At 37.4% G+C, this 21900-nt stretch overlaps 1 protein-coding gene and 1 non-coding gene across 25 annotated transcripts in view; both read left to right on the top strand.

The window, feature by feature from the left end:
• NRCAM (neuronal cell adhesion molecule) overlaps nt 1–21900 on the top strand; it is a 303075-nt gene that overhangs the window by 64590 nt on the left and 216585 nt on the right. For all 24 annotated transcript variants that reach the window (XM_049782984.1, XM_049782960.1, XM_049782955.1 and 21 more), the window contains exon 2: nt 3921–4072. The gene's annotated coding sequence lies outside the window, so the exon portion shown is untranslated. The remainder of the gene's footprint in view (nt 1–3920; nt 4073–21900) is intronic.
• Nucleotides 12655–12760, top strand: LOC125996695 (U6 spliceosomal RNA). Its single transcript, XR_007491382.1, has one exon. It is a non-coding gene; the product is annotated as a U6 spliceosomal RNA (small nuclear RNA).

Raw genomic sequence — 21900 nt, 5'->3', positions numbered from 1 at the left:
GTAAGCTTACATAAACAAGCCCACTAAAAAATACTTATTTTATATAGGGATTTTACTCAAAATAATCCTGTGTGGAACCGTTTACTACATGGTCAGATCCTACAAGGTCTACTGAAAGCTAAATTAGACAAGAGTTGAGATCCTTGGAGAGCAATTTTATTTTGGTAGGAATATACCAGTAGACCTAAAATGACAGATTTTAGTAATTTTCATGATTGCCTCAGGGAAGGATGAAGCGACTTGGCTCTGTTTTTGCAATATGTTTCTCAAACACAACTTTTTGGTCTATCACACAGGTAATTACTCTCACTATATAGTTCATATTGCCAATTATCTCTACTATGTCCTAATTTTCTCTAATGATGCTGAAACCTATTCAGGATTTTACATTCTATAAATATCAAGTAAATGTTATAACCTTTATCTGGAAAATGAATTGCTTGAACTTATTTGTTTACAGAAGTAATTGTATTTTCAGAATGATTTAGGGGAATTGATAATTAATAATCTTCAGTAATCATCTTGGCACTAAAATAAATTCATTTAACCTATTAATATTTGGTTTTCAGTAGTTCATATGCCAATATTTGCTCTGTAAAATAGTGTCCAATTCACTATTGTTGTTGTTGTTTTTTATCAATAGCATAAATGTCCTTTGGTAAATGTCTTATTTGTAATGACATGAAACAATATTTTAGAAGAGCAGGATTTAGAAGTTAAAACATTTTGGCTGATTAGAATAATGAACTCCATTCAGAAAAAAAAAAAAGAGAGATTAATGAAGTGAAAACTATAGACTTCCCTTGATTCTAACAAAAAGTACCAACAAAACAGTAAAGGAAATATTGGCAACCTATTATGAAGCAGTAGGAGAAAGACCGGTGAATTGACTTTGTATTGGTTTAGTCCATTTTAGTGTTGTATATTTCTGACTATAGAGAGTGTAATCTCACTTAGGAGGAGGGACATCTGAATCTGGAAAGTGGGAGGTTATTCAATGTATCTTTCTCTTTTTCACACTCTCCTTTGAACACTCTGCTTTCCTGGCTGTATTCTGTGCTCCAAACGAAGTTCAGAAGAGAGCTGGTCTGATTGCCACCTCCATTAGCTCTTTAATCAAACGTGCCTCAGGGGTCCTGGATCAACTCTGGATCATCTCTGCCCTTGAGTCAAGAGTGCCCTTCACATTGCCAGGGGTTCCCTCTGTTAAAATAGAAATATATCCCTGCCTTTCTGAATAGAAAAATGGGGAAATAGACACTGGAATGTGAATCTGAGCTAGAACTGGAACCAGTGAGTGAAAGGAGAGTTCTTTGCATGAACAGTTCCAAAAACTGAAGCTGGAGAAATAGAACAGCTGGTAGAGTGTTTGCCTTATATGTGGCTGACCTGGGTTTGATCCCAAGCATCCCATGTAGTCCTTGGAGCACATCAGAAGTGAATCTTGAATGCAGAGCCAGGAGCAACCCCTGAGCACTGCTGGTGTACCCCCCCCCAAAAAAAACAAAGAGTTTGTAAATTCGAAATAAGTCAGAGCAGATAGATAGATAGATAGATAGATAGATAGATAGATAGATAGATAGATAGATAGATAGATAGATAGATAGGTGATAGAGCAGATAGAATTTTCAGGTCCTATTCAAAACTAACTTTGCTTTTATTTTTATGATTATTGTTTATTTCCAGAAGCTAATGAAAATAATCTTTTCTTATTATTATGATGATGAACATTATAATTTTGCTCTGCCTAAGGTGTCAGAAACATTGATGCTTTTTATTGTTTTTTGCTTCGTAAGTAAAATATATGCCTTATTTGGACTATTTGTAAATTAGTGTTGATTATAGTCAATAGCAGTGCTATTTAAAGAAAGAAAATCATTTAGATTTTGTAAATGTAATGGAGTTGTAACTGCAACAATGAGACTTCTCTAAAATGATTAAGATGACTGTAAGAACGTTCCCTACATTTTTTCCAAATGATGTTCCAGAGACTTTATTTAGGCTTTTGAGCTTTTACATCATGCTGACGTAATATACCACTTAGAGTAAATTTAAGCTTGAGCTGAGCTGTACTTGAGCTGAGCTGGTATCAAAAATAGTATAATGAAATCTCACCATCAAAAGCTAAACTTCTCCCAAACCACAAAAATCAGTTAGAAAAAAAACATCTCGTGAGAGGTTATGGTTCCCATCCCGGAACTTGAAAAAAAAAAGTAACTTGAAAAGAATTGGTAGTACCAGGAAGACTCTCAGATGCCTCTTTCCACTTGCCATGTGAGAACTCATTGTGAGGAAACAAATAAAACAAGAAAACAAAAAAATCCAGATACTGGGCGGAGCTGCCTTGCCTCCAGCTGCTTGTGAGCTGCATTCCCTGGAGGCACTGCATGACTGAGAGAGAGAGAGAGTAGCTTTGTTGAAAGTTCAGTTCCACCATTTTGGAGACCAGACTAGGCTCTCTTGGCTCCAGTTTCCTTATTTATAAATTAGGGATAATAATAGTACTTAGATCAGAGAATTCTTATGAGATTAAAGCACTTCTCAGCCTAGTGTCTAGCTCATACAAAGTGCTCAATAATTTAGCTATGAGGATTATTTTTATCTGTATTATTCTTTAAGGGGTGGGAACATTGATATTAGGTTTTCTGTCCTCAGAGAGCCACTGGCTAGAGTCCCTAGTCTGCCTTATGTCTCCCTAGCTTCCATCATACCCAGCCCTGCCTGAAAGAAATTTATGTCCTGCCCCCACTACTGCCCAGACTCTTCTTCCTGGAATACTTGACTCATCTTGCCTTAGAAAGGGCACTGTGCCTCTTGGAGTCTTTGGTTCTTGCCTCCTAAAAATTGGAAATGACTTAATGGGGTCCTGTTATCAATGAAATAGCAATAGAACATCAATGGAATATCAATGGTTTTCAATGGAATAGAATGAATCTAACTTGTATTTTTAAGCTTGATTTACTTGGTACGAAATATAGTTAGACTAGAAGAGAGACTATAACTATCCTCAAACAACATCTCATCCAAGTTCCTTTGGGGTTGGGTAGTACCAAAGCTTGGATTCCATCCCACTTGAGATTCTGATAGTAGATCAGAGACGTATTTAACCTGTGTGGAGCTAACTCTGATACTTGTAAAAAGCTTTCCTAGTGATGCTAATGTTAAGGCAGGCTAGAGGCAAACTTTGCCAGGCTAAAGTTTTTTTGTGGTGCAGATTCTGTTCTTCCTAAAAATTGAGCTAAAATGCTAGTTCCAAAGAAGTTCCCTCAATCATCCATTGTGTGATGTTCACCCTTTCTCATTAAAGTGTGATATAAAAGAAACTACTCAATACTTCATTTCATTTAGTTGATTTCAGCCTAGTTTTCTTCTATGTCAATCTATCTTAACTTACTGTGATCTGTTCAGCAGCATTTCCACCCCCATTTGTTGTCTTATCTCATTGCTTTCAAAGCCACCTCTAAAATGTAATTGCTTTGCTGAGTTTCTCTGACATGCTCAACCTTGAGCAAACACTTAGTTTTTATTGTTCTTTTCACTCTGTATTAGCCTATGTGGTTTTGTGACTAAAGTAGGATGTATTCCCATGAAGTTTCAGAGGAGAATGAGATTTCGGACCTTTTGTTCCTTTGAATTTTTCTACATTGGCGTTTCCTGTTATTTAAGGGTCATTCAGATCCCGGAATGTAATTGGAATTAGGTTACCTTTTTTCATTACTTGTTGTTATTAAATTGCTGAAAGTTACTTAGATGCTGATAGTCTTCACTGCAAGCAATGCTTATTTAAAATTAATTACTGAATTTAATGTGTATCACGTTTCATTTGTCAGCTTTAGAAGGACAGCAGGAATGAAACCTCAGCTTAATAGAATTGACTAAACCAAAACAATTTACATTATTCTGTTTCTTCCATCTTTTAGGAATTGTGATATTCTTCCTCAGCACCCCCTACCTCTGTTTGCTGAATACTGACCATAACTACTCTCGGCTATTGGCATCATCCTGAGTAAAAGACTGTTTCAAAAAATCAGGAACTATTAAGGATACTCCAGGCCCAGTGGCTCTTCTGAAGGTGAGAGTGAGTCAGTTATTTCACTTACTTTACAAGGTTCTGTTATCTGTTATCATCCTAACATTAACTTCTTAAAAAAGTGTGCCTAGGGAAAAGGTCATTAAAAATTCTGTGAACAGTTAAGAATATTCCTCTTTCAAGAAAATATTTTAGCGCTTATGAAGGAAATCAGTAAACTCTTTAGACAAAATAGGAATTTATTTGACATTAAGTCTTTAATTATTGAAAACTTATATGAAACTGCACACACACACACACACACACACACACACACACACACACACATCCCACTCCAAACCTACTAGCATTTCTTTGAGAAGAGAAATCTTTATGTATTTGGGGTCTTTATCAGCCTTCATATCTGCTTTACCTGCCCCCTAGAATTTTGTTTTGTTTTGTTTTTGGGTCACACCGGGCAGCACTCAGAGGTTACTCCTGGCTCTACGCTCATAAATCACTCCTGGCACACTCCGGGGACCATATGGGATGCCGGGATTCGAACCACAGACCTTCTGCATGAAAGGCAAACACCTTACCTCCATGCTATCTCGCTGGCCCCCTAGAATTTTTTTAAACAATATGACATATGGTGTAGGTTTTGCTGGTACAGCCAGAGACCAGACAGGTAGCCATCAAAGAGAGCACTGTATCTTGGCCCTCTTTCATGGCTCCAAGTGACCTCATTCTTGAGAAGGTCAAAACTTGACCCTTGCATGAGATTCTGCCTATCCAATGTGGACAATTTGGTCTTTCTAGCCCTGTGGATTATTGTCTGATGGCACTGTGCAAGGTGGGAATTGGTACTTACTGAATGTGTTTTGTGGGAGCTGTGGTTTTCAGACTGGAGCCAATTTATGCTCTTCCTAGGAAAAGGAAAGTAGTCCTGACTCCTGCTTGGGTTTCCAGATTTTGTTGCTTTCAGGAAAGAATTTTAATAGAAGGCAGTGAATGAAAACATTTTAATTTCAGAAATGTGAGAGAGGAGATTTATAAAAAAGGAAATTACACAATAAATAAAGAAGAAAAGTTATACTCATGACTAAATATGCCCAATTTTGGCTGTAAAACTGATTTTATAGGCCTTTCTCTAAGCTGCCTGGTCAGGGGCTTTCTAAGTAAGTAAAAGTTCTTTGCTATAGCTTTGCCAAGTAAAAGGACTATGACTTTAGGTTATGTCTGTTCAGTCTTATCAGGCCTCTGTTTCTGAGAATTACCTCCAAAGAGAATACAGCTGTGAGGTTTAGGCTGGCATTCTAATGAAGGAGACTGGAGGCAGGAGGCAGAAGCTCTTTGCCAGATCACATATTGGTTTTATAACTTCTTAAGACAAAATTCATTGCCATGAGACCCCGTCTACTCTACTACCTACTTCAAAGCATTTTTTAGATGGTGAGGTATCATTTGCATAAGTAAAGAAAATAATTATTTATTCCCAAACATTTGTGATCTTCCAAAATGCTTTGATACTCACCAAATATGTTTTCTTTCATAGTTTGACTTTCATTTTGATTTGGTAAACTTTTCTTGGATCTCATAATTAAGGCATCATGATTAAGTCTTTACCTTCAAAGAATATCTGTCAAACACAAGAGTCAGACATGTAAATAGACATAATCCATTCCAGTATGATGAAAATGGAATGAGGGTGCATTAAGGAATAGAAAAAACACCTAGGGGCTGGAACAATAGCATAGCAGTACGGCATTTGCCTTGCAGGCAGTCGACCCAGGAAGGACCCTGGTTCTATTCTCAGCATCACATATGGTCCCCCAAGCCTGCCAGGAGAGATTTCTGAGTGCAGAGCCAGGAGTAAACCCTGAGCACCACCAGATGTGGCCCCCCCACCCAACCCCCCCAAAAAGGAAAAACACCTAATGTAGGTACACCCACATTTCCCTAACTAAACTCATCACTCTTTGTGGTGAGCTTCCTGAGGTGAGCTGGAACTTCCAGCTCTTTTCTCTTTTGTGTCTGAAAATTATTATTACAAGGGTGTCTTTCATTTTTCTTAAAACCCATAGATGAGTGAGACCATTCTGCGTTTTTCTCTCTCTCTCTGACTTATTTCACTCAGCATAATAGATTCCGTGTGCATCCATGTATAGGAAAATTTCATGACTTCATCTCTCCTGACAGCTACATAATATTCCATTGTGTATATGTACCACAGTTTCTTTAGCCATTCGTCTGTTGAAGGGCATCTTGGTTGTTTCCAGAGTCTTGCTATGGTAAATAGTGCTGCAATGAATATAGGTGTAAGGAAGGGGTTTTTGTATTGTATTTTTGTGTTCCTAGGGTATATTCCTAGGAGTGGTATAGCTGGATCGTATGGGAGCTCGATTTCCAGTTTTTGGAGGAATCTCCATATCGCTTTCCATAAAGGTTGAACTAGACGGCATTCCCACCAGCAGTGGATAAGAGTTCCTTTCTCTCCACATCCCCGCCAACACTGTTTATTCTCATTCTTTGTGATGTGTGCCATTCTCTGGGGTGTGAGGTGGTATCTCATCGTTGTTTTGATTTGCATCTCCCTGATGATTAGTGATGTGGAACATTTTTTCATGTGTCTTTTGGCCATGTGTATTTCTTCTTTGTCAAAGTGTCTGTTCATTTCTTCTCCCCATTTTTTGATGGGGTTAGATGTTTTTTTCTTGTAAAGTTCTGTCAGTGCCTTGTATATTTTGGAGATTAGCCCCTTATCTGATGGGTATTGGGTGAATAGTTTCTCCCACTCAGTGGGTGGCTCTTGTATCCTGGGCACTATTTCCTTTGAGGTGCAGAAGCTTCTCAGCTTAATATATTCCCATCTGTTAATCTCTGCTTTCACTTGCTTGGAGAGTGCAGTTTCCTCCTTGAAGATGGCTGTAATGTCCTGGAGTGTTTTGCCTATGTGCTGTTCTATATAACTTATGGTTTTGGGGCTGATATCGAGGTCTTTAATCCATTTGGATTTTACCTTCGTACATGATGTTAGCTGGGGGTCTAAGTTCAATTTTTTGCAAGTGGCTATCCAATTGTGCCAACATCACTTGTTGAAGAGGCTTTCCCTGCTCCATTTAGGATTTCCTGCTCCTTTATCAAAAATTAGGTGGTTGTATGTCTGGGGAACATTTTCTGAGTATTCAAGCCTATTCCACTGATCTGAGGACCTATCCTTATTCCAATACCATGCTGTTTTGATAACTGTTGATTTGTAGTACAGTTTAAAGTTGGGGAAAGTAATTCCTCCCATATTCTTTTTCCCAATGATTGCTTTAGCTATTCAAGGGTGTTTATTGTTCCAAATGAATTTCAAAAGTGTCTGATCCACTTCTTTGAAGAATGTCATGGGTATCTTTAGAGGGATGGCATTAAATCTGTATAATGCCTTGGGGAGTATTGACATTTTGATGATGTTAATCCTGCCAATCCATGAGCAGGGTATGCGTTTCCATTTCCGTGTGTCCTCTCTTATTTCTTGGAGCAGAGTTTTATAGTTTTCTTTGTATAGGTCCTTCACATATTTAGTCAAGTTGATTCCAAGATATTTGAGTTTGTGTGGCACTATTGTGAATGGGGTTGTTTTCTTAATGTCCATTTCATCCTTATTACTATTGGTGTATAGAAAGGCCATTGATTTTTGTGTGTTAATTTTGTAGCCTGCCACCTTGCTATATGAGTCTATTGTTTCTAGAAGCTTTTTGATAGAGTCTTTAGGGTTTTCTAAGTAGAGTATCATGTCATCTGCAAACAGTGAGAGCTTGACTTCTTCCTTTCCTATCTGGATTCCCTTGATATCCTTTTCTTGCCTAATCGCTATAGCAAGTACTTCCAGTGCTCTGTTGAATAGGAGTGGTGAGAGAGGACAGCCTTGTCTTGTGCCAGAATTTAGAGGGAAGGCTTTCAGTTTTTCTCCATTGAGGATAATATTTGCCACTGGCTTGTGGTAGATGGCCTTCTCTATATTGAGAAAGGTTCCCTCCATTCCTATCTTGCTGAGAGTTTTGATCAAGAATGGGTGTTGGACCTTATCAAATGCTTTCTCTGCATCTATTGATATGATCATGTGGTTTTTATTTTTCTTGTTATTGATGTTGTGTATTATGTTGATAGATTTACGGATGTTAAACCAGCCTTGCATTCCTGGGATGAAACCTACTTGATCGTAGTGGATGATCTTCTTAACGAGGCATTGAATCCTATTTGCCAGGATTTTGTTGAGGATCTTTGCATCTGCATTCATCAGTGATATTGGTCTGTAATTTTCTTTTTTGGTAGCGTCTCTGTCTGGTTTAGGTATCAAGGTGATGTTGGCTTCATAAAAGCTATTTGGAAGTGTTTCTGTTTGTTCAATTTCATGAAAGAGTCTTGCCAAGATTGGCAGTAGTTCCTCTCGGAAAGTTTGATAGAATTCATTAGTGAATCCATCTGGACCTGGGCTTTTGTTTTTCGGCAGACATTTGATTACTGTTTTAATTTCATCAATGGTGATGGGGGTGTTTAGATATGCTACATCCTCTTCCTTCAACCGTGGAAGATTATAAGAGTCCAAGAATTTATCCATTTCTTCCAGGTTCTCATTTTTAGTGGCATAGAGTTTTTCAAAGTAGTTTCTGATTACCCTTTGAATCTCTGTCATATCAGTAGTGATCTCTCCTTTTTCATTCCTGATACGATTATCAAGTTTCTCTCTCTCTCTTTCTTTGTTAGGTTTGCCAGTGGTCTATCAATCTTGTTTATTTTTTCAAAGAACCAACTTCTGCTTTCGTTGATCTTTCGGATTGTTTTTTGAGTTTCCACTTCGTTGATTTCTGCTCTCAGCTTTGTTATTTCCTTCTGTCTTCCTATTCTTGGGTCCTTTTGTTGAGCATTTTCTAGTTCTATTAGCTGTGTCATTAAGCTACTCAGGTAAGCTCCTTCTTCCTTCCTGATGTGTGCTTGCAAAGCTATAAATTTTCCTCTCAGTACTGCTTTTGCTGTGTCCCATAAGTTCTGATAGTTTGTGTCTTTATTGTCATTTGTTTCCAGGAACCTTTTTATTTCCTCCTTGATTTCATCTCGGACCCACTGGTTATTGAGCATGAGGCTGTTTAACTTCCAGGTGTTAAAGTGTTTCTTCTGAGTCCTTTGGAGTTCACAAATAATTTCAGAGCCTTGTGGTCAGCGAAGGTAGTCTGCAAAATTTCTATCCTCTTGATCTTATGGAGGTATGTTTTATGTGCCAGCATGTAGTCTATCCTGGAGAATGTCCCATGTACATTGGAGAAGAATGTGTATCCAGGTTTCTGGGGATGGAGTGTCCTATATATATCCACTAGGCCTCTTTCTTCCATTTCTCTCCTCAGGTCTAGTATATTCTTGTTGGGTTTCAGTCTGGTTGACCTATCCAGTGTTGACAAAGCCGTGTTAAGGTCCCCCACAATTATTGTGTTGTTGTTGATATTATTTTTCAGATTTGTCAACAGTTGTATTAAATATTTTGCTGGCCTCTCATTCGGTGCATATATGTTTAGGAGAGTGAATTCTTCCTGCTCTACGTACCCCTTGATTAATATAAAATGTCCATCTTTGTCCCTTACAACCTTCCTGAGTATAAAGTTTGCATTATCTGATATTAGTATGGCCACTCCAGCTTTTTTATGGGTGTTGTTTGCTTGGATAATTTTTCTCCAGCCTTTTATTTTGAGTCTATGTTTGTTCTGACTATTCAGGTGCGTTTCTTGTAGGCAGCAGAAGGTTGGATTGAGTTTTTTGATCCATTTAGCCACTCTGTGTCTCTTAACTGGTGCATTTAGTCCATTGACGTTGAGAGAAAGAATTGTCCTGGGATTTAACACCATCTTTATTTCAAAATTTGGTGTGTCTTTTGGGTAGTCTTGTCTTAGATTAGGTCTTTCAGTTTTTCTCTTAAGACTGGTTTTGTGTCTGTGAAGTTTCTGAGCTGTTTTTTGTCTGTGAAGCCATGTATTCTTCCGTCAAACCGGAAAGTGAGTTTTGCTGGGTATAGTATTCTGGGTGAAGCATTCATTTCATTCAGTCTTGTCACAATATCCCACCACTGCTTTCTGGCATTGAGTGTTTCTGGTGACACGTCTGCTGTAAATCTCAGGGAAGCTTGCTTGAATGTGATTTCCCCTTTTGATCTTGCCGTTTTCAGAATTCTGTCTCTATCTGTGGGATTTGTCATTGTGACTAGGATGTGTCTTGGGGTGGTTTTTCTGGGGTCTCTTTTGGTTGGTACTCTTCCAGCATGCAGGATTTGATCACATATATTCTTTAGCTCTGGAAGTTTCTCTTTAATGATGTTCTTGACCGTTGATTCTTCCTGGAAATTTTCTTCCTTGGTCTCTGGGACTCCAATGATTCTTAAGTTGTTTCTGTTGATCTTATCATAGACTTCTATTTTCATCTGTTCCCATTCTTTGACTAATTTTTCCATTGTCTGCTCATTTGCTTTAAGTTTTTTGTCCAATCTCTCCTGCTGTATGGAATTGTTATGTATCTCATCTTCCACAGCACCAAGTCTATTCTCAGCTTCTGATACCCTGTCCCAGAGCTTATCCATTTTGTCATTCACTTCGTTTACTGACTTTTTCAGTCCTGTTAGTTGACATGTTATTTCAGTTTGGAGTTTTGTGATTTCTGCCTTCATATTTTCTTGGTTCTTATTAGTGTTCTGTTCAACTCGATCCATGGTTTCTTGGAGTCCGTTGAGCATCTTCCATATTGCTAGTCTAAGGTCCTTATCTGAGAGGTTGATTAGTTGGTTGGTCATTATCTGGTCCTCAGAATTGTCATCTTCATTCTCTATGTTTGATGCTGGCCTGCGTTGTTTCCCCATTGTCACACTTGTATTGTGGTTTTTTCTACGTGATGTGGTGGTACTCATTGTCTATATGATGCAGGAAGCACACTCCTGGCTCCTCCCTTTCTGGATGGGCTGACTTGCCTCTAAGGGAGGGGAGTCCTCCGTGGATGAAGCCTCACACTGGGTCAAATCTTAGGCCCGAGCATGCAACAGAGAAGACAGTCCGGAGAGAAATGTTTGCTTCTGTGATATAGCGCCGTTCTTAGTGTGATTTTTCCTTCTTGTTGCAATGGTGTTCTTTCCTTAGAAAGAGTGCACGGCCGCTCCGCTTCGCTACGCGGCCGTGCTCCGCTGGAGCCTCTTTTTGCCCCACTCACAAGAGTTTCACGCAAGAGGACAGTAGACAGACATAGACAGGTCACACTCACAGTTTTTCACAGTTGGGCCCCACTGGGCCGGTGTACTTTCGCGGATTTTCCCCGCCTGGTGTCACACACAGGGAGCCGGCTTTTGCAAAGCTTAGCCGGTTTTCCGACATAGTAAGATTTTTACTTTGGACAGATGTGGTAAATTAGTGTTAGTTTGATAAAAAAAATGTTCAAGCATTTAAAACAACATAAACTCTGAAATTTAGAAGCGAGTCAAAGTCTGTACTATTCTGCATTTGAATTCACAGTAGTTACAGGAATTATTTTTAAAAGGTGCTTTTCTTTTCAGCACATGCTTTATTTTTATGTATAAATCATGGTTTCTCCCTAATTCCTTAGTTGCATTCTTTTGCTCAAGATTTTAGAATTACTTATGGGAGACTGAGCAGGATCCTTCATTCTTCAGTGGAGTAGTACCAGAGCCCCTCCCTTTGGTGTTCCCCTCATCAACCCAGAGCTTGATTAGGGCCTTTTGTAACAGAGGCTGCAGTGTTGAGAATCAAGTCTAGCAGAGTTAGACTACATTACTCAGAGCTTTCTTTGAGATAAAGTCATGGGTAAAATTTTTAAATTCAAATAATACTTTGGAATAGTACTATTTGGAGTGAAATTTCATTTGATTACTATAGCCTTAATCAATGTAGTAATTTCTCCCCATAAGAGCTGTTGGAAAATTATAAACTATTTCCTTTTTCATCTTTACAGTCCATTTTAATGCCATGTATCCAAAAATGTTCAAAATCAACTTATTTATGCACAAAGCACATTTTAATGTACAAGGCAACTCATTTGAAATAAAACCCAGCAACTTATTGCTGACAGCTGGAAACTTAGATCTGGAGTCCTGGTCTCTTGAAATTAATTTTGTCCTTTCTACTTAATCATTTTTTCTCTAATTCAAAATATTTATTGAATTGTGATGTTATGCCTTAGAACTAGCAATTGTAAAAGGAAATCATTTTATACAAATGACAGTTGCTTTAGTTAATCACTTTATAGTCAGCAAATACTTTAATACTTTTAACTCTAATCAAGATTGTATCATTTTTATTTTTCTTTATTTAGTCTTTTTGGGACATACCTGGGAGTACTCAGGGGTTACTCCCAACTTTGTATTCAGTAATCACTGTTGGTAATGCTCAGGGACCACATAGGATGGCTAGGGATCGAACCCAGGTCAGCCGCATGCAAAGCAAATACCCTGTCTGCCATACTATCTCTTTTTATTTTATAATTACAATTTTTGGTCATAAATTTTATGTTTGGAATCCAGCATATCTCTATAGCTTTTCTACCACTTATATCAATATTTAAAAAATGAATCAAAGAACCAATGTTTAAATTCCATCTTAAAAAGATAAAACATCGTGCTCGCTTTGGCAGCACATATACTAAAATTGGAACGATACAGAGAAGATTAGCATGGCCCCTGCACAAGGATGACACGAGATTCGTGAAGCATTCCATATTTTTTAAGGAAAAAAAAAAAAGAAACATCAGGGCCGGAGAGATAGCATGGAGGTAAGGCTTTTGCCGTGCATGCAGAAGGACGGTGGTTCAAATACTGGCATCCCATATGGTCCCCCTAGCCTGCCAGGAGCGATTTTTGAATGTAGAGTGTGACCCAAAAACCAAGTAAATAAATAAAAGAAAGATAAAACATCACCTTTGTGTGATTCAAAACCAAATAAATAAATAAATAAATAAAAGAAAGATAAAACATCACATTTGTCATTAAGCCAAATTTTCCCTATAAAATAGATTAGACATTCTCTAACAAAGTAAAATATCCTATTTTTCTTTTCTAGTTTTACTGGACCTTTTAAATTAAAAGTTAAATTTGAGACATTACAGAAAGAGACTTCTTACTTATTTTAAAACCAATATTTAAAACACAAGATTTAGCCAAATATTTTGCAATACCCTATGAATGTTATGTGTAGAAAATGAACTTCTGGGCTGGAGCAATAGCGCAGTGGTAAGGTGTGTGCCTTGCATGCAGCTGATCCAGCAGGACAGATCTCAGTTCGATCCCCGGCGTTCCATATGGTCCCCCAAGCCAGGAGTGATTTCTGAGCACATAGCCAGGAGTAACCCCTGAGCATCACTGGGTGTGGGCCAAAAAAAAAAAAAAAAAGAGAGAGAGAGAGAGAGAAAATGAATTTCTGAGTTGGTGTAGCTTAGAATGATGGCGTTTGCAAGCAAGTTGTAGGTGGTCTCAAGGACAATGACTTTTTCTCTGATGCACAGACTGGTCAGTCATTACTGTGAAACCACGTGGGCTGTAAATCGTCAGGGTGCATATACAAGACATGATTCACTCATCCCGAAAGCTGCCAGTAACACAAGGAGTTTCCTCTTGTTTATGTAGAGTACAAAAATGTTCCTATTTACCCCTTTTCTAATTCTCTGTCTCTCTTTCATGTTCCATGTCACTTCTGTTTTTCTTGCGACACTTTCTACTCTAATGCTGCTAAGATGTAAGACTCGACCTTTGTTGTTTTTGGAACTGGCAGAAGTAACAGTGAAGGAATAACAGCTACAGGGAGACTTTAATTGATCTGATTTCCCACTGGTTAGTTTGGCTACATTGGACAGAATTATAGCATGGAAGGACAGAGTAAGGTAGCAACTGCAGATCATGAACACAAGATGATGTGATGGTTGTGAAAGAGCAAGTCAGCTTTCACCACTGTTTGTGGTTGAGGAGGTTGTGTTTTGTCTGAACTTTCTAAATGTGGGCATAGTATAGGAGGCAATGATATTGGGTAAACTACTTTTTTGTTCAGATTCAGTGTTGCAAATGCTATTATGCAAATTAAAAAATGGGTGGAGTGTATGTTAGCCTCAGAGTTGGTAACTGGAAGTAAAGTATGAATAGTATTCAAAATCATATTCCTGAGATCAGAGTGATAACTTAGCAGGTAGGGTATTTACCTCCATGTGGCCAACCCGGGTTTGATCCTGGCATTCCCATATGGTGCCATTAGACTGCCAGGAGTGGTTTCTGAGCACAGAGCCAGGAGTAATTTCTGAATACAGCCAGATGTGACCCAATCCCCCTCACAAGCCAACCCCCTCTCCTCCATATGTTCCTAGCTGGTTGGTTAGAGTGCAGGATTATGCAGGAAGAAGGGTGTGTGTGTGTGTGTGTGTGTGTGTGTGTGTGTGTGTGTGTGTGTGTGTGTGTGTGTGTGTTTGTGTGTGACTGTTAAATAGTGGAAGTAATGGGTGTGTTGTCAAGGTGACATTTTTTTTTTAATGGATTGTCTTCCAGTTGGCTCAAACATTATTTAACAGTAAAATGTGCCATCCTATGCCCTTCAGTAGTATGATCATTTTAAAAAGAAAGCAGCGAGGAAGTGCTGAGCCACTACCTTTTGCTACAAAAATTCAGTCCTGCCATCGAGGTCATAGACTTTGCATCAGCAGTTTGTAGAGCATTTTGGTGGAGGACAATGATAAGAGATTACTAATTGGATAATATCCCACTACATTTGAATTTTCACTCTCCACTGCCTTTTGTTGTTTGGGCACTTTTGAAGTTATTCTTGATTCAGGTTTATTATTAACTTTTTGAACTCTAGCTTTTGCACTGCTATCATGCTGCTTTTGTTAAAATGAGAATGGTGACAGAGAATTTATTTTTGCATGCACTAATAGAACAGCAAGACAGCATAATATGAATTAATGACTCTTCACATTTTCCCATAATATAACCTGGATTTGTTTTCCTCGGGGGATCCATTTCAAATTCATGCCTTAATAATCCAGTCTTGCTAGTTACTGACTTTGTTGCTTGAAAAAATCTTATACATATTGCATAAATAAATAATAAATTATAATTTTTATCTTAAATTTAAAAAACATTTTAATGGCTCTTACTATAAAATGGAAAATGAAATAGAATTTTTTTCATGCACAGTTGTATTAGCTCGAAGCTATTTGTGCAATTTGTTAAAGGCAAGGACTATTCTAAGGAAATTATGTCTTTCTAATTTAGCTTAGAAAATAACTTTTATAAGGAAATGTTGAGGACAAAGAAAAATTATTGAGGATATAGAACATCTAATAGAGAGTTTATTCATCCTTTGTAACATTTTTTAATAAAAATTATTTTTTTCATTATTTGAACATCTTGATTACAAATATGATTGTGATTAGGCTTCAGTCATGTAAAGAACACCCCCCTTCACCAGTGCAACATTTTTAATTTTGAGGACATGTCAGTGATCTTTACTGTGAAAAACAATGACCATCTCAGCTTGGGTAGTATATTATAATTATTATATATTTAATAGTTCAAAGTATTCTTTCTTCTCCCTGTTTTTGTCTGTCATTAGGTTTTTATATTTTATTGATTATTTTATTTTTGTGGTGCTGTGGATTGTAGTCACTCATACATGCAAGGCAAATGCACTCCAGCTGTGATAAATTCCCAGAGTCTTCCATTTTTTTGTTCAAAGTCACATATTATATATCATTGTATAAGACATAGAGAATGTAACACAGAACGGGGACAGATACTGAGAGAGAAAAAAGAGAACCAAAGAGATTAAAGAGAAAGATTTAAAAAATGAGTAGATAATATTTCTTCTAATAAGCTAAAGCTGTATTTGTAGCTTTTTTTCTTCAATCTTATTTCTTTGGTATTTTTGGCATTAAAGCCACATAACTTTTATAATGCACAAACACATAAATATGCATACAGAAAGAGTTCTACACTGGGCTTCAAAAATTAGTCTCTGTAGCGGCCGGAGTGATAGTGCAGTGGATAGGATGCTTGCTTTTCACGTAGTTATTGGAATTCCTTCCTGGCACCACACACAGTCCTCAGAGCTCTGCCATGAAAAATTGCTGAGTGCAGGGACAGGAGTAAGGTCTGAGAACCAGTCATGTGTAGTTCAAAAACAAGACAAAAAAATAGAAAAGAAAAAGAGAATAGTCCTAGTAGTTGAGCTATGATGTGTCTGTCTTTCAGGTCCATGGCCCCTTCAAGACCAAAACATTCTTTCCCCAGATCCCTGAGGAGTAAACAGCTGAGAACTCAGTTGTTTCTGTTCATTTTGGCAGATGCTCCTTGCTACAGCAAAGACGAGAATCCTTGCCCACAAAATACTATCTGTGCTAGGAAAGTGTACATTCAGTGATGACTCAATTGGTGTACAAAGGCCCTCTGCACAGTTCAGGACAATTGTGTGGGGCCTGTAGAGATACAAAATCTGGAACTTCTGTTGTAGATCTGTAACAAAACGCACTTGCCTCTCTCCCACACCCACTGTCTTGCTTTGCTTTATTTACCCTTCACAGATGTTGAGTCCAGAAGTCCTCACTAGTAAAATTTGTGCATGCAAATATTTAGCTTAGAATTTTGTTCTAGGGAAATCTGACATTAACCGTATATATATATATATATATTTATATTTATATTTATATGGACTGTGCAGTATAAGTACTTAGAAGTTTCTGGTTAGGTAACTTTACACTACTCCAAATAATATCTCTAGAATCAAAATTGATAAAAGACCTATGACAATCTGAGAACTTTACTGTGAAAAGGGGGCATAATAATCTTTATTAGAGTTGTTGTATTATTTAGTGTTGTCAGTATTTATGTACTCACTTATTATTCAGAACTTTCTTTTGACTTTGTGCTCAGGGATCATTCCTGGCAGTGTTTGGGGGATCGTATAGGGGTACTAAAGATCAAACTAGCATTTGAGTCAAGCACTTTAACCCCTGTACTATCTCTCTCATTCATTAGTATTTATTTATTAACTTTGATATTGGGTGCCACATCTGATACTATTCAGAGACTGTTCCTGGACTCTGTATACCATACACGGCACCAAGGATCAAACTGCAATCATTGTAGGCAAAGCAGGTACCTTCTTCTCTGTCCAAACCCTTCATCACCCTTCTCCATATGTTATCTTTGATCTTTGTTGCTAGTATTTTATAAGTAAGATATTCAGTATCTGATACCTGGGTGCTTTATTAAATAAATAACTTTATTGAAATTACCAGTTATTACAAATAATTCATGAATGGTACACTAATTTTAACTGAATGTAATATAGAATGCATTTTAATTGCTACATTTACTTTTGTAGGTATGAAGCATAATAAAATTTTTACTACCTACAAATTTAAATATCTCTCCCATACTGTTACTCTACTTGTATAGCATATGCTGAAGTTGGGCAAGGTTCTTAGGGGAACCTAAAGTTATTGAAGAGATGAAAAGGAAGTCCTATGAGAAAAGTTAGTCCTTTAGTTAATATTTAATGATTGATTTTAAAATATAGGAAGAAGGGATGAACAGTTACTAAAAGATGGCTTAAAGATGATCGACCAATAGGCATGTGAAAAAAAGATTCATCATCAGCAAGAATGGCTTATATCAAAAAGTCTGAAAACATTAAGTGCTGGCAGGAATTTGGGAAAAAGAAACTCTTATTCACTGATTCTAGGACTGTTTGTTACTTGAGTAACCCCTTTGAGAAACAGTTTGGAGTTTTCACTAAAAACTAAGAACTGAGCTTCTATTAGATCCTGTAATTCCACTACTATACATCTATTCGAAGCACTCAAAAATATTAATCTTATAGGACTTAAAACAATCTGTGTCCATCTTCATGTTATTTACAATAATCAAGATCTGAAAACAGCCCAAGTGCTCAACTGAATTGAATATGTAAGGAATTTTGAAATATATACACATAATAGAATACTGCATGGGTATCAAAAAAGATGAAATTATATGAAATGAAGTTTGCTGGAATTTGTATAAAATTGGAAGAAGTTTTGATAACTAAGTTATAAATAAAAAGACAAGTAGTAGATGATCTCACTTATATGCAGAGTATGGAGAAACAAAGCAGGAAGTCAGACAATACCCACTACCCAACGAAAACAATTCTTTAAGAAGGTCAATAAAACTAATCAGAGCATGCGAGGAAGGGGCAAGAATGAGGACCTTGGGATAAATGTGGAAGGTCGGGCATTGTCAAGGTAGGGATGATGTAGTACTATATACATAAAACTATCTGAAAACTAATTAAAAACAGAAGGTTGAGATATAACTTGCTTTGTATCTTTAAGTAAATGGAGATCTTTTGTTAGAAAGTTATTGGACATTGTCTATAGCTATAAGGAAAATGGATGTAAATTAAAGAATGATTATATTGGTCTGTTTTGAGGAAATTATTCTGCTCTCAGATAATAAAACATTGGATGTTGTAGAATATACATTTTAAAATAATATTTACAAAAGGCTATATTTAGTCCTGCATCACTGAAATGACTCCTAGAGAATTTATGAAGAATTCTGAATGCTGATTATTTTAAAAAGATGCTGTAGCATTTTTAATTAAATAGGTATCTTTATGCACTTTTTAATAACAATTTTCATATATTGTTACCATAAGTTTCAATATTATTTTGTTATATCTTTGTAGTTTATATAAAAACAAACCCTATCATCCCAGGCCATTTATTTGTTCCCAATGTAAGTGCTTAAAAAACTCAGATCTTGATATGACGCTGTTAAAATATTCATGAGTTTTAAATCACAAGAAAGGGGTCTATCACTTAGAGAATAAATTATTTTTCAATCAATTAATTGCTTGGAAAAAAGATAAAAGAATGGACACAGTTTAGGTTTTTAGACTAAATGTTCTTTTTAAGACCTCGGTGTCACAAGATAAGAGGAAGCCACTAAGACATTTCTAAATTACTAATAAGTATATTGAATTTTGTGATTTCTTTTTGGCATGTCTCATCAAATAGTAACAGGCAGGACAGAATGGCATAGATGAAAGAACACTGAACTATAGACAAATTGTTGGCTTTGGTTCTGTCGCAGCCACCAAATGTTATGCTCTTCTCAGAAAATTCATACGACTATGTCATGTCTACTTTAGTTTGATTTGGGGTTCTAATTTCAGCTCACTTTAGTAACTCCCCCATACTTACTGATTTGTATAACAGTAGAAACCACAAGAACCTAAAGGTTTAAAACCCTGATAGTTTGGCCTTAGTATTCCAATCATCTTGACCCACTTTCATTATTTGGACATTTCATTATTTATGCTGACATTATTTTTGTAAAAATCAACACTTTTGGGCCCGGAGAGATAGCACAGCGGTGTTTGCCTTGCAAGCAGCCGATCCAGGACCTAAGGTGGTTGGTTCGAATCCCGGTGTCCCATATGGTCCCCCGTGCCTGTCAGAAGCTATTTCTGAGCAGACAGCCAGGAGTAACCCCTGAGCAACGCCGGGTGTGGCCCAAAACCCAAAGATATATATATATATATAAATCAACACTTTTTAGCATATATAGATTGACAGAAGTTTTATTTATAATTCTGATCGAATGGAGCCATTATTAGAAAAACGACTTCTAAGATATTCCTATTGCTTTTAATGCCTTCAGTTTTCTCCCCAATATATCCTACTAAAATATCTAATTTTATTTCTTCTCTTTTTACTGTCAATCTAAAATTATTATTATTATTGTTATTATTATTATTATTTTGGTTTTTGAGTCATACCTGGCAGCACTCAGGGGTTACTCCTGGCTCTATGCTCAGAAATTGCTCCTGGCAGGTTCAGGGGACCATATGGGATGCCGGGATTTGAAACACCATCCTTCTGCATGCAAGGCAAATGCCCTGCCTCCATGCTATCTCTCCGGCCCCAATCTAAATTTTTTTCTTTGTTGGTTTTTGGGCCACACCCGGCGTTGCTCAGGGGTTACTCCTGGCTCTCTGCTCAGAAATAGCTCCTGGCAGGCACGGGGGACCATATGGGACACCGGGATTCGAACCAACCACCTTTGGTTCTGGATCGGCTGCTTGCAAGGCAAACACCGTTGTGCTATCTCTCCGGGCCCAATCTAAAATTTTTAAATGTCTGCCTATCCCATAAAGACATAATTTTTAGCTGTATATTTCAAGTGTCCCTCTTATTTACCAATCTATTGTATCAGTTGATCTGGTTATCAAATGAAGTGCTGACACCAGATGTGTGATCAAAAAAGACTAATTCCTTTTAATTCTCTGACTATACTCAGGATTGTCCTTGTCCTTTTAAGTAATTTTTTTCTATTGAACATCCCTCAAAAGACATGCTTCTTACAAAGCTTTCCTTGTGTAGTTAGCAATGGTATTAAGTGGGCCAGAGTGTCTCTTTCTCTCTCTCTCTCTCTCTCTCTCTCTCTCTCTCTTTCCCTCTCTCTCTCTTTCCCTCTCTCTCTCTTTCCCTCTCTCTCTCTCTCTCCCTCTCTCTCTCTTGTTTTTTTTTTTTTTTGGGGGGGGGTGATACCTGGTGGTACTCAGGGCTTACTCCTTGCTCTGCACTCATGGATCACTCCTGGCAGTATTTAGGGGACCATATGGAGTGCTGAAGATTTAACCCAGAAAGGCCATGTACAAAGAAAGTACCCTATTTGTTGTACTATTGCTCTAGCTCCTATCAATATTTCTCAAATGTGGACCATATGACCTCTATGCACTCTTGGGATATTCTAAAAATGAAATTCAAAAGATGAAAATTATAGAAATGGGGGAACCTGACACAAAGCTAAGGACATCTATGAGACAAAGAGAACCACATGAAGGGTACAAGTTTGCAAAGGTAAATTTAAGTTAGAGTTCAGTAAGATTAAGCATACTGGCTTAGAATCATATAATTTTGTTTGTTTGTTTGTTTTTGGAACCGAATGTGTGATACTCTGGGTTTACTCCTGGCTTTTCACTCAGGAATCACTGTGGTGCTCAGGGTCCATATGGAATGCCAGGAATCAAACCTATGTTGGCAGTATGGAGAATGCCCTACCTGTTGTGCCATCATTCCTATTCAAAATCCTGTGGCAGAATCATGTCCTACAGAAGATCATTTCTGTTACATTATCTGTTATGTTATATTTTGTGAGAAGAGTTTGGAAAATAGTTATGTTTAGAGCTCACTCTAGGCTCCATAGGCAAGGGTCACTCCTTACAGTAATTGGTGAGACCATATATCATGCTGGGGATTGAACTGGGTTAGTCATAGTGCAAGGCTAATGCCTTAACCCTTATACTGTTTCTCTTCCCCCTGTTATATTTTTAATAGTTGTGATGATATTGCTATTCTTTGAAACACTTTTGCATAGGATATCACTGTAGCTTTTTAGTGACCCTTGAAGTAAAGGATAAACTGATATATGTTAAACAAAAAACTGAGCTTAGGGACATGGCCCAGAACTAGAATGCGATTAGCCAACACAAGTACTAAACCATGGAGCTTTTGGCTTCTATTTTGTTCTTCCATACATATTACTAAAAACATACTCAGGCAGCAGGGGCCATCACCTGGAAATTTGTTAGAAATGCAAATTCTTTGGCCCCACCCTAGACCAACTTCATGGAACCTGTATTTTAACCAGGTGCTCAGGGATTCAGAGGTACTTTCAAGTAGAAGTACTGTTATTTAAGGATGGTTCAAGCCTTTGAGGTGCAGACATGAAAAGATTTTATTTCTACTCTTATCTGCCATCAAATCTCCTCTGTCAAATCTCCTTTGAAGAGTTTTCTGGCAGATCTGATAACTTTCTTTAAAGTTATTTCCCA

The sequence above is a fragment of the Suncus etruscus genome, chromosome 1, assembly GCF_024139225.1.
Source record: "Suncus etruscus isolate mSunEtr1 chromosome 1, mSunEtr1.pri.cur, whole genome shotgun sequence".
Classification (NCBI taxonomy): domain Eukaryota; kingdom Metazoa; phylum Chordata; class Mammalia; order Eulipotyphla; family Soricidae; genus Suncus; species Suncus etruscus.
The sequence above is the reverse complement of the archived record's forward strand: the minus strand, read 5'-3'. Positions and strand labels throughout refer to the sequence as shown.